General features: G+C 37.8%; 1 non-coding gene across 1 annotated transcript; it reads left to right on the top strand.

Moving 5' to 3' along the window:
* Positions 1-10780: 10780 nt before the first annotated feature.
* On the top strand, positions 10781-10887 carry LOC111724375. Its single transcript, XR_002772677.1, has one exon. It is a non-coding gene; the product is annotated as a U6 spliceosomal RNA (small nuclear RNA).
* The last annotated feature ends 3080 nt before the right edge of the window (positions 10888-13967 follow it).

Raw genomic sequence — 13967 nt, 5'->3', positions numbered from 1 at the left:
GTTATTTAGCTTCCATGTTTTTGTATGAGTCTGCAGATTCCTGTTGTTACTGAGTTCAACTTTTATTCCATGATGGTCTGAGAAGATGCAAGGAATAATTTCTATTCTTTTAAATTTGCTGAGATTAGACTTGTGACCTAAAATGTGATCAATTTTGGAGTATGTTTCATGGGCTGATGAGCAGAATGTTTTGTTAGGATGAAATGTTCTGTAGATGTCTGTTACATCCAAATGTTGAATGGGTAAGTCTAAAATTTCTTTGCTTAGCTTCTTATTCAAGGAGCTATCCAACACTGCCAAAGGAGTGTTAAAAATCTCTGACTACTATGGAACTGGAGGAAATCAAGTTGCTCATGTCTGTTAGAGTATCTCTTATAAAATGAGGCACATTCTGGTTGGGTGCATAAATGTTAATAATTGAAATCTCATCATGTTGAGTTTTACCCTTAACAAATATGAAGTGACCATCCTTATCTTTCCTTAATTTTGTTGGCTTAAAACCTATTGTATCTGTGAATAAAATTACAACACCTGCTTTTTACTGATTTTCATTCGCCTGAAATATAGATGAGTATCTAAACTATTCACATTAATTGAAAATATTGATAAGCCTGGTAGATTTTTTGGTATCAAGTTTTTCGAAAGTCCAGTAGACATTTTTAATCCTTTTGCCACTGTGGAAGTTGGAATTTGATCAAACATTTCTGAGTGAGTTTTCTTTTGTGGTGGAGGATTATGCTTTCATTATGGAGGATAGGTTTGAGAATATCCTGGAGAGCTTAGTTATGGTAAATTTCTTCAACATGTGAATGTCATTAAAGTATTTAATTTCTCCATCATAAATGAAACTCAGTTTAGCTGGATACAGGATCCTGGGTTGAAAGCCATTTTGTTTTAGGAGATTAGAAGTCAATGACCACCCTCTTCTAGCTTGAAAGATTTCAGCAGAGAGATCTACAGTCATTCTAATATTATTCCCCTTGTAGGTTATGGTTTTCTTACATCTGGCTGCTTTTAGAATTTTCTCCTTCACATTAACTTTAGTGAAGTTAATTATGATGTGCCTAGGAGATGTATTATTTGGGTTGAGTTGTGCTAGGGTTCTGGAATTGTCTGCTATCTGAATTTTAGAATCTCTTGGCATGTCTGGGAAGTTCTTATAATCTCATGAGTTCCCATAATCTCATGTTCCCATAGTCTCATGAAGAAGAGCCTCTGTGCCTGCGAAGCCAGCTCGTTACCTTCAGGAATTCCTAAAAGGCAAATATTAGTTTTCTTCAAATTATCCCAGAGCTCTCTGAGAGAATGATCTGTTTTTGCTCTCCATTTTCTTCCTCTTTGAGCATTTGGGAGTGTTCAAAAGCTTTGTCTTTAATGTCAGAAATCCTTTCTTTTGCTTGCTCCATCCTGTTACTGAGGGATTCTACTATATTTCTCAGATTTTTGAGGGTTGCAAATTCTTGTCTCAATGTGTCAAAATCTTTGGTAATTTTTGTCTTTGAATTCATGGAATTATTGAGACAACTTTTGAAATGCTCCTTGAATTTCAAATTCCAACTTTACCTCCATTCTATTAATCTTATTTGTAATCCAAACTCTGAATTTGATTTCTGACATCTCAGCCATTTGTTTATGAATCTGATCTTCAGTTGTGTCCACCATATCATTCCTTTGGGGAGTTGATCTACTTCTGGTTATTCACATTACCAAAGTTTTTCTGCTGATTCCACCCCATGATTATTTTATACCATTTGGCTAGATGAGCAGATAAGGTAAAGTTGGGTTGGAGGGCTCTTGGAGTAATGATTAACCATCCCTTTAACCAAGAGCTGGGACTGGTGTTTGTACCTTTGCCCCTAGAGCATTGCAAAGGACCCATATTGTGCTATGGCCTGAGACACTGGGATCTTACTTAGTGTGATGGGGCTAAGGGGCTGTGTCTTATTTTCACCTGGTTTCTGTCCTACCCTAGAGAATTAGTTACTGTGGGTTGAAGTCTCAGCTGTGGAGAAATACCAGTAATTAATTCACCCCACCCCACCCCCCACAGGCAACTACTAGAAAAGGAAAATACAACCTTCCCACAACCATACACCCAAGGTACCACTTTGGATAGTCCTCAGATAATAGGTCCAGTCTGAGCGATCCAAATCAATTGTCCAAGTCAGCACCTGGTCTCAAGTGGGAGAGTTCAAAAGGTCTCCGGCAACAAGATAGCAGGGGTCTTCTGGCAGCTCAAGTATGACTCGTTCTGCTGCTCTGTGGAGTCAGAAAGATTCCCCCACTCCCAGCAAATGAATTAGTCTGGGAAGGTTGATGCCTCCTTCCCCATCTTGTACCTCTTTCACACCCGGTCACTAGTAACTCTGCAGAGCTCTGACCCAGTTCCCTCCAATGAGCAGATGCTCCAGGGGTTTGTGCCTGTCTGAATTACAGGGAGATCTATGTCTTCTTGGCCAGGCCTCCACACTCTGCTACCATGCGGCAAGGGGACCTGAGGCCTGACAAGCTCGAATGGTTAATGGAAACTGGGGCAGTTCACTCAGTTCCAGCCCTGCCCCTGATTGATATTGCTGACACTTATATTTTTGCAGGATTTATGATTCCATCCTGGCTATATTCCCTTGTAGACCAGGCACTGTTTGAGTTCACAGAAACTGCGACTCAGCCCTGGTCTGTGCCGCTGCCTGGAGCTGTTGTTTCTGTCTCTGCTGCAGTCTGTGTTGGGGCGGGTGCAGTTAGAGTTCACACTCAGCTCTGAGTTCCAGCCTCTGCCCACCTGCCTTTGTCTTAGCTATGATCCCCTTAGGGCAGGGTGCTTCTTAGGCTCACTAAAGCAATCGTTCTGGCTCAGCCACGCTCTGGGAGTATGCTGTCTCTGTATGCACGTCTGCTATTCTTTGTCCCCACCACACTCTGCCCAGGTAGGTACTGCTTCAGGCATACCTTTTGCTCACGGGGTCTGCATTACTGTCTCAGATCTGTTGCACCAGTATCTGCCACCAGAGAAGATGCTTGGCTTTCTCTGGTTGTCCAGAGAGACAGGGAGTGTCTCTCCAAAATTTCCCACAGGGAAAATTTCCCATAGGGGTGTACGCCCTATTGTTCCTGGTACTACTGCTGCTGCTTTGTGCCGGGGAAGGGGGACACCACCTCTCCCTTTCCTGAATGGTTCCTTCAGTCCACCATCTTCTCCTTTCCCTTGTGCCACAGAATCAACACAGACCTGCAACAGCCTATGCCCTGTCCACACCTGTCAAGAAAATGCCCAAGAATCTGGACTCCTTGGGGGACAGACTTCCCAATCTTGGGGTGAGAGTGGAGGGGAGTGCTGGGAGTTCAGAATTATAGGTAGAGAAGATATACAGTTTTATACAGATTTATACCTGGCAGGAGAGTACCATGGTACCCTAGTGGGGGAAGGAGATCCAGTTTTTAGAAGGTCTTTCCCATGGCATAAAATGGGAGGACGTTTGAACTCTGCTTGCTTGTTTGTAGAAAGTATACTGTGAGCTGTTCTCACAGGGGAGGGGACTTCTGTCTACTTGGCAATGGGTTTTATACCTATTGTTTGTATCCTTGGGGTTGCAGGTCACCTCAGCAGGGTTGATGTGAGTTCTTCAACCTTCTCTCTTGGCTCAGCTCCAAACCATCAGCTTACTTGCTAAACTTCTGTCCTTTAACTCTTCTTCTGGACAGGAGCCTCTGTGGAAAGCTGGCTCCAGTTGGCCATCTTGCCTCCACCCTGAGGCATGTTTTTGTTGAATTTCTTTCTTTTTTCATTTCATAGTTTATTGTTAATTTTCATGGAAATGATTCCTTTATCCCTTTGATGTTCCTACACAATTTTTTTTATATTGTGTACACAGGGCATCTTATAAAATTAATTTTATCTGAAGAGAAGAAATTTTTAATCTGTTGATTTTTTTTGGCTGCCTTCTTTATCTTAAGTTTTATTTGTGCATTTTAAATTTTAGTCTCAAACTGTTTTAAAAGTTTATTTTCCTCATGTTCCACTTTGTGTATTTCCTTTTTATTTTGTAAAGTTTGCCAATGTCCCCTCTTAGCTTTTCTGGACCTTCAGGCCAGCCTGACATCTGCTAATGGCATTTTGGTACTCTGCTGTGTAGTGCTATCGTGGGAATGGCAGGTCCTATTACAGAGCCAGCAGAGAGTTTGGTTCTATTCCCGATATGTGTCTATGTTCCCCTACACCACTATGATCAAGTCTTCTATGAGCATAAACCCTAGGTAGAACTGACAAAAGCTTTTATTGGCTTTGAGTTGAGTATAGAGATTTACTCTCCAGCCCTTGATTTTAGGCATGGATCCCAGCTTTAATCTATCTGTTTGTGAGGAGCACGTTTGCCCTATGTCACCTCATGAGAACTATAGCACTGACTCCCAATGCTGGGTCTGGATCCTGACTCAGAGGCTTTTATGGTTTCAGCTGCTCTAACTGCTTTACACTGACATTCTATTTCAGTCCATGGTGATGTTTATGTTTTTGAGCCCAACTATGTCTTTTTGGATTTCTCTTTTTATATTTAATTTATCATCCCTACATGTTTAAAGCTGACAAAGTGTACTAAACATAAACTTAATATGTCATCTCTGCCAGAACTCTTCTTCTCATTTTATAAATGGGGAATTGAGGCTCAGAAAGGGGAAGTATCTTGTCCCAGGCTTTGGAGAGAGCTGACACTAGAGTCTGAGACATACTCAGGTATTCTAACTCCAAGCTCTGGGACTTTTCACTGTCTCTGGGTGCTCAGAAATTGACCTGAGGGGAAGATCTCAGCTTCGAGCTGCTTCCTGCCTTCTTGCAGGTATGAGCTAGGAGACAGAGGCAGCTGCTGGGAGACTCACTTGATGTTTCCCGATAAACAGAGAAGATGTTTAACATGTTTAACAAATTTCATCACTGCCAAGTTCATTCCTGACTCAATAACCTTTCTTTCAGTGAGCTGTCATGAGTCTGAGCAAAGTGCCTCACCCCACAGTGTTCTGTGCCACTTGCAGCCAGGGACCTTTGTGTTCACCAGAACAACCGGCTCTAGAAATAGTATCTTCCCTTTGGAGGCAAAGTAGCTTCCTTATAAAGAAGAGATAAGGAAGAAAATTGATTTTCAATTTGAAATAGGCAAACATTTCATTGTATGTTGTTCAAATAAATCTAATACAAATGTCAACTGGAAAATGTCACTCAGCTTAAGAAAAAATTTTCCATGTTGTTTTTGAGTATGTAAGAAAATGATTCTTTAAAAACTGGTTGCTGGGAAGTGTCACCTAAACAGAGACCCGTTCCTCATCATATTGCATAGCTATCAATTAAGGGCTCTAAGTCTCACTGGTTTGTGTTATTACTCAAAAGTCTGTAAAGATAAAATTATCAAGGTGATGGTTGGCTAAAATAATTGAAGGGATTTTTAATTAAACCTAGGTATTCTTGCTCCTTGTGATTACTTAAGAAAAATTACTTGCATAAAAAATGCTCTTGGTCTCTTGAGTCATAGCAAATATACTACAGTCTGACAATATTCTTCATGCCCTAAGCCCCAGCCTGATTGCTTTAGAGCACTGAGACCGTTTACTTTTGCATCTGTGTGGCTTCTACCATGTCTATGTGACCCCTTTACCCCTAATCTTTATAATTCAAAGTATCAAGTAATACCCTACATCCTCAGAAAACTACCTTTACTTGCAAAGTAAAATCATTGGAGGATGATTTGCTAATGTCTGTGCACTGGACCTTTTGCCTCTCTCACCACCCAGCCATGGTATAAGTAGGTATTCAGGCAATTGAATGTCAGAAGGAAAGAAGGTGGCTGTAGATAAACCTTCTAAAGTTGTCATTAAAGAACATAGCTACAGAAAGGGAGTATTTCCTCTCCTATGTTCTAAGATTAACATGTGCAGCAGTTGGTTGGTTTGGATGGACCAAGCAGAGAGTGTTTAAAGGATTAAATCAGTATTTGTACTTTGAAGATAAAGGTGAAGATTGCCAGCAAATTCCTATTATTACAAATGATCTAATAATTACTGCAATAAGTATCCTTATCTAATCAGAGACCAAAAATAGAGATTATTTGATGACATTGAATTTCATAAAATATTGTACATTCTCCAGCCACTGCATGGGCTCACTGTGTGTGCTGGCATGAATCAAATAACCACAAACAACAAAGCCACTTTGCTTGCTCCTTGCCATCAAGCAACACAGAGCAGCAAACCCACTGGAGACTAGAGGCACCTGGAGAGAGGCCAAGGCATGAGGAAGGCAGACGGGCCCACAGTTTCTCTGTCTCTGCAGTGTCAAACAGTAAGTGAGTATCTCCAATGAACCAGCTAATATCTTTGTGTTGAACTGACAGATTGTTTTGACATCATTAGACACAGCTTAACAAAGAATGAAAACAAATTGGTAGCCACATTTCACAGTTCCTGACTATAGGCACAAAACAATCAAACACACCTGCAAGAAATTCTGACATGCAGGCTTTGATCCTAACTTTGTTGAAGGTCCCCACCAACCTCCTCTTTTTCATAATGTTTTTCCTGCTAAAGTAACGATAAGCTGTATATTGTTCCTATGCAGAACAGAATAAGACTCGTATCTTACTCTCGATGATGGGTGCTCAGCTACAGCTGAGGTACTCCTTCACAATTAGGTAGGTATGAGAGAATAAAGTGGGGCTCCTAGGCACAGAACATACCAGAATTTAGAGACTAGGCCTGCATGTGGGAAGATGTGATTAAATAACCAGGAGGCTCGATACTCTGCATTTAACCTAGTTTCCAAATCCTAGAGCTCACAAACCTGGAAGTTTGCAGGTTAAAGAATTTTTGTGGTTCCAACTCACAGAATGGGTAGTGAATTTTGGGGAGTGAAAATTTGATGTTATAGTGATGATCTGAATGAGATTTGAATTAATTAAGAGACAATAATCCATTATATGTTGAGAAGGAAGCTGTTATGTTCAGGTATCTCATCTTAATCCAGTTCTCCTCCAATGAGCCTCTTGGAGTCCCAGTTAGAGAAAGAATCCACTGCTGGAAGTATGGTGATCTTAGCAGGTGTCTCTTCTCTAATGTGGCAGGAAAATTTGGGTTGGCAAATCATGAGCCCTATTTGAGACACAAGAGCCTGCCTACCCCTCTTCCCTGCTTCCAACCTGCCTGAGGCATGCTTCCTGGAACACAGGCATGAGCTTTGCTTCAAAGACCTTTCTAATCACCCTAAGGTCATCACTGAATGGTCAAAGACGTGCTCAATGAGCCCTCACAACTAAATGTCTGAAAGGGTCGTATGGGTAAGAGGATGGAAGGAAGTAGTGATGATTTTTCTAAAGCACTGGAATTTTGGTTAGGAGACCTGGAATAAAGTCTTGTTTATGCCACCTAGAGCAAGTTACATGGGACTTCCTAAGGAGTAGAATAGAGGCAATGATACCATTTTTCTTAACTTACAGAGTTATCGTAAAGGTAGAATGAGATAATTTTTTAATTTGTGAGTTTTGCTTTTGGTGCATTGTTTAAAAATACCTTTCTATGCTTGGATGATAAAGATAGTTTTCCCACTTTTGTTATTCTGGTAAAAGGATTTTGTTTTTTTATATTTGACTTTATGTTTTGGTACTGTTTAAACAGGTCATTATTTTTCTGCTACATGAATAATATACTGTCTCAATTATCTTTTGTAAAGTAGACCGTCTTCCTTAGTGATTGCTAATGCAATTTTTTGTTATAAAGCAAGTTCCCATTGACTTCCAAGTTTGTTGACAGGCTCTGCATTTTGTTCATTTGTTAATCTTCTCCTGTGCAAGTCCATCCTTTTATAATTACTATGGCTTTAAAGAAAGTCTTGTGTTCTGATAGAAGTTATTCTTATTCTTCCATCTCTTCTTTTTCTTGGTCTTTTTCCATTGACTCTTTCCTTCTCTAGAGATTCTTGGCACTTCCTAGATTTTTATAATCTCTTATGCATTTTAGAATTGACTGGAAAGATCACACTTCACAAAAACTTGGAGTTTTGATATGAATTGCTCTTGATTTATAGACTAATCAGAGGGACAGTTGACATTTTTACAAGATTGAGTTTTCCAGAAGTGAACATTTTTTTAAATATATTTACTTTGGTTGTTTTTAGTATCTCCAAAATGTTTAATTATTTCATTATAAGTGAAATAATTTTACACATTTCTCTAGACTAATTTCTGGGATTGTTAAAAGTCATATATTGATTTGTTACTTCTACTTAATAGAACACTGATTTATATTTGATGATCTTGAGGTGACCAGGCTTACTTGTAAGAATCAGGATTCTAATAAGAAAAAGATGGAATACTCAACGTGGGATAATTTGGGAAGGAGTATTTACAGAAGTGTAAGAGAGTATAAGAAATGCATGAGTTAATACAGTAGGTTGTGTCTAGTAATACCAAGGATCCACTGTCTCCTTCATACTTCAGATGCCAAAGAAAGGTGCACAGGGAGGTCCCTTGGAAAGGTCTGCTTGACAGGTGGTAAGACATGGGTGGAGGGTTCAGCCAGACAATAGCAATGCAGAGTTGGGGGAATAACACACTGTCCTGACTTTCTTCTGGTAGATCTCCTGCCTTTGTCTCCCTCTTCCTCTCACCAGTGGCCAATAACATTTGATGTTCATAGAAGTTAATCTAGCAGTGAGTCAAAGGGGTGGAGAGGGGTGGATGGTGGATGCACAAGTGTAAATGAAAGATGTCCTACATAGTGCTGACATTTCTTCTTGGTCTTAATAGTTTGTCTATAGATCAGCTTGTCTTTTTTAGACAGGCAATCATAGCACCCTCAAATAACAGCTTTGTCCTTAAATACATTCTTTTTCCTTATTTTATTTCACTGACTAGTTTCTACTTGTGTAACATGAAAAGAAGATGGTTGATATCCTGTCACTGAGTTTATTGGAAGGACTTCTAAATTTCCACCAAGAAGTAGGATTTGTACATGAGAGAGCCTTTTGTTTTACATGTCTCTTATCATGTAACTTCCCATGTGGCCTTAGGTATTTTTTTTCAAAATCATGAATGGATTGTTATATTTTAACAAATACATGTTAATATTTTTATTAAAAATATTTTTCCTTTTTATTATGTTAATGTGGTAAGTATCACTGTTAGATGTTTTTTTCATGGAAAAAACACTCTTGCATTCCTGGAGTAAATCCTACTTTGTCATGATGCATTTTAAAAATATGTGCTGCTGTTTTTGATTTGTTAATATTTTGTTTAGGATAGTCACATCTATATTTATAAGTGAGACTACGTATACTTTTCTTAAATTTATGCTAGCCTAAAGAAATAAAATAAATGTTTTCCTTATTTTATTCTTGTAAATTTTGAGTAAAATATGAATTATATATTTTTTGAAAGCTTAATAAAGCTCTAGACATGATGGCTTGGTTTAGAAGATTATATATCATTTATCATCTATATAATTTCTTTAATTATAACACATGAGTTTAGAATTTGACATATTTCATACCAATTTAAATTTTATTATGTTTTCTCAAGTATTGGCACAAAATTATTCTGAATAATCTTTCATAAAATAATTTTTTACAACACTTCTAGTTATGGCACAATTTACATTCTTCTTATTACTTGCATATATTAGCTTTCTTTTATTTTTTTTTCCTGATTCAACTTGCTATAATTTTCTCTCTTCCTCTCTTCTAATATTTCAATTAATTATATTTTAGGTTTATTGACAATCTCTATAATTTTGTTTTCTTCTATAAAATGTTCTCTTACCTCTATTATTGACTTCTTAATATTATGTCTAAATTTATTATTATTACATATGTCTATGTTTTTTGAGATGGAGTCTCAAGCTGTCAGCCTGGATAGAGTGCCATGGTATCATAGCTCACAGCAACCTCAAACTCTTGGACGTAAGCTGTTCTTGTACCCTAGCCTCCCAAGTAGCTGGGACTACAGGTGCTCACCACAGCACTGGCTATTACTTTTTTGTTGTTGTTGCAGTTGTCATTGTTGTTTTATCTGGCCCTGGTCTGGGTTTGAACCCACCAGCCTCGGTATATGTGGCTGGTGCCCAGCCCACTGAGCTATGGGTGCCACTCCTAAATTAATTATTTTTTAAAACTTCTTGAGTTAAAAACCTATCTTATTAGTTTTTAATCTTTATTCTTTCTAACATAAACATAATACATTAAATTTTCCTTTGAGAACTTCTTAAATGACAGATGCCCAATAGAAATATTTATAATCTTGACTATAATTGTAACTATAATGTGCATATTTATATATATATATTATTTTCACTGTAATTCAGTCTTAATATTTGAATTTCTATTATAATCTTTTTAGCAATATTGTGTTTTCAGTTTGCCATTTTTTTATTTTACTTTTTCTTTAGTGCCTTTATTGGATAGGTTATTTTCTGTTTTTCTACTTCTCTCTCTAATAGGTTGAAAGTTATACATTTTCTTGCTATTCGTTTAGTGTTTACCCTAATGTTTTTTTACCACTTATGCTTCAGTTAATGTAATCTGATGTTATTATCTTCATCTTCCTTCTGAACATCTTTCATGTTATTGATAATTAATAATTTAATGTACTTTGTTCTTAATCTCTTCAAACATATTACAATTACTGATGCTAACCATTAATGGTAATTAAATTTATCAAAACATTTTGTTGTTTCTTTCTCTTCCATTGATTTTTTTTAATCCCCTGTTTTAAATATATTACATTGAACAAGCTTATAAAGTTGATTTTTGGTGCTCTCTTCAGCAGCACATATACTAAAATTGGAACAATACAGAAAAGATTAGCCTGGCCCCTGTGCAAGGATGACATGCAAATTCGTGAAGTGTTCCAAATTTTTTTTTTTAAAGATAAAAATAAAGTTGATTTCTGTTGGAATGTGTACCATTTCATTCTTGTACTTGATATTCCCTTTAAAACAATTTTTATCACAAAGAACACAGTTAGCTTGCAAGAAAATATTTGTCTAACATCTGCTCAACTGGTGTCAAACCTCAAAGATTCTGAGTATCTGGAAAAAGCCCACCAGAGTTATATTCCATTTAGGAAAGAAATGTCATTCTGTTGTTTTTTTGTCTCTGTTCCCCTTCTTTAGTTCATGACATGTGTCTGCCAGTAGAAGCCTCAGGATTTAACAATATGAAGAAGAATGATGTGTAAGTAGCACACACTTGAGAAAATGTGGTGCTTCTATATTATTTGAGCCTTATTTTTTCCCCTATTGAGTGTGGCTTCAGACATTGGGGTCCTCACTTTTCAGAATCAGATCTGATGTGTGGGATAATCAGGTGATAAATTTAAGGATTTTAGTATTCTTCACATTTAAAACTAATACCTCAACCATTTCAAAAGTCATTTTGCTTTTTTCTTAGGAATTTCTATTTTCCTTGTATGTTAGGCTATTCTTTTGACATGCTGTGCTGCAGGAATGTTGAACGCCCCAATCTCAGCAAAAGGGAAATGTTTTGAAGGTTAGTTTTTACAACAATGGGTTCTATTGACATGGCTTTGCTACTGCACTCTTATAAGCCTATACATCTCCAAATCTCAGTATGTCTATTAGCTACAGCACACAAACTAACACCAAAAGCACTTTGCTTACTGTAAAATGTTCTAGAAATGTTAGTTTTGATGACCTGAGAATATACAGTTACATGACAATATATCCATTGGACAGCAGGCAAAATATTGAGTTTAAACATTCAGCTTTTAATTTCAGTTACCATTTGTGTAAAATTACTAATAGTCAAATTAAATTGTGAATACTTTGCCTATTCTTTAAAAAATGAACCATTGGTTATGAATTTAATATAGATTAGATGAACACCATTGGGCTCTCTAATAACTTTAAGTCATCTTTGGTCCTCCTCTTTAATCTTTTTGTATCTGACTTCAGAGTAATATGCATCTTCCTTCAGGCCATGAGCTCCCTGGAGATAAGGAATAATTTTACTTCTTTCTATATTTCTTAGAGAATGTTACACAGGATTTTTTATATGTCATGGGAACACAGTTCATACTGGCTAAATGAATGAATGAATGGATACTGGTGTCCTTTGTGTTTGAGATCTAGGGATAAAGAAGGTGGGCTCCAGGATTATTGCTAAAAGTTATTCCCATTATCTCAAGGGAGCCTATGGCAGGTCCCTGAAGAAACCTCACTGTCTGTTCTCTCTATTTTTGCTAGGGTTAATGAATAAAAAGAAAGTCTGATAAGAAGTCTGGGCATGGTGACTCACACCTGTAATTCTAGCACTCTGGGAGTACAAGGCAGGTAGATTGCTTGAGCCCAAGAGTTTGACGTTGCTGTGAGTTGTGGTGCTATAGCACTTTACCAAAGGGGAAAAAGTGAGACTCAGTATATAAAAGAAAAAAGAAGAAGAAGAAGAAAAGCTTGGTAAGAAATGTTCATGTTGAATAAATTAGTTTATAAATAGATTATATGTAAAACAAAATCCAACACTGCTTCTGTCTTGGTACTGCATTCTCCCACCATCAACTATACTGAATACATTTGTAGGCTAAAAGATTGCATCTTTACAATTTCTCAGGTTTTGATTACTTATTCCCCATTGTATTTATATCAGCCACACTCTTTTTCTTGGCCTGTAACTACATTTCCGTGAACTTACTGTCTGGACACACTCCTTAATATCTTAACAAAGGCCTAGATGGGTATATGTATAGACACAGTATTAACAGAAGAAAAGCAGGAAACATTGACACCTGGTACTTGTCCAGAAGATAGACCCAGCCGTGCCAGTGGGGAGAGGATACGCCGTCTTCTCTGCTCGTGAAAAGGACTTGGAGAAAGGGAGCCTTGCCAAGGCAGACAACCAGATAAGGTGGCGGGACCGTTCCCAGTCTTACTTCTGCCATACACCTCATAAACTGATAACTTGGGATAAAATTTCCCAACCAGTAACTGGAAAAGAAGTGAGTTTTATAGCAAATAGAATTAGGCTGAAAGCTCTCAATAAACAGAACATAGGTCATCTTTGTAACTTGGATAGGAAGTTACTGTCTGTCTCCTCCCCCATGTCTTGTCTTCAGCACAGATCTGTGTCTTCAGCACAGATCTTCTGGTGTGAGGAGCTGACTCAGCCCCTGCATGGAAAATAATAATGATGAAATTAATGGGTAGGTCACATTTATTGGACAGTTACTGTGTTAAGAGCTTTATGAATGTGATGTAATTTAATCTTCCCAAGAAGCTCACTATAATTTTTTTGATTTCAGATAACAAAGCTAAAGCTAAGAGAGGTTAATGAATTTTCCTAACATCACACAGCCAGCAAGGGGCAGAGCCAGGGCCATGACTCAGGCTAAGTATTTGGTGGTAACACCTGCTTTTTGCAGTCCCCTTTCCTTCTCCCCGCTTTACTCCAGACCACTCACACAGAATGCATTGTACCCTTCCCAGACTGTGCCTATAGCTCATCAAACAATTAATATACACAGTTGATTAGCTGTCTGCCAGCCCATAGGGCTGTGGACTCTTTGAAGGCAGGAGTCTGTTCATGTCGATAAAGGAATAAGTAAGTTAATTTAAAAAAAATCAGGTAAGGAGTTAGTCGAAGATTCTTTGCTAGTTTTTTTATTGGTAATCTTTACCCAAGTGTGAAAAATTAAGTCCCAAAACAGAATTAGTATTTGTTTTCAGATATAGATGCCAAATCAGTTTTCTTGATAAAACAATTAAAAATAAATAAAAGCACCAGCAGAAGGGACTGAGTGATGCAAAAGGAGGTTGCAAGTTGTGAAGTTAGTTAGTTTCTTAAAGGACTGGTGATCAGTTGGCCATGTCAAATGAAAAGGGCTTGCCTTTCTCCTGGTCCAGAGAGTAAGCTGGTTCATTGCAAAGTACCAGAGGAGAAGCTATTTCCCTGTGGAATCAGCACATGCAGTCTGAGTTTCCAA

This window comes from Otolemur garnettii, unplaced genomic scaffold (assembly GCF_000181295.1).
Source record: "Otolemur garnettii isolate 467f Iridium unplaced genomic scaffold, OtoGar3 scaffold00022, whole genome shotgun sequence".
Taxonomy (NCBI): Eukaryota; Metazoa; Chordata; class Mammalia; order Primates; family Galagidae; genus Otolemur; species Otolemur garnettii.
Note: the sequence above shows the minus strand (reverse complement) of the source record. Positions and strands in the feature narration are given on the sequence as shown.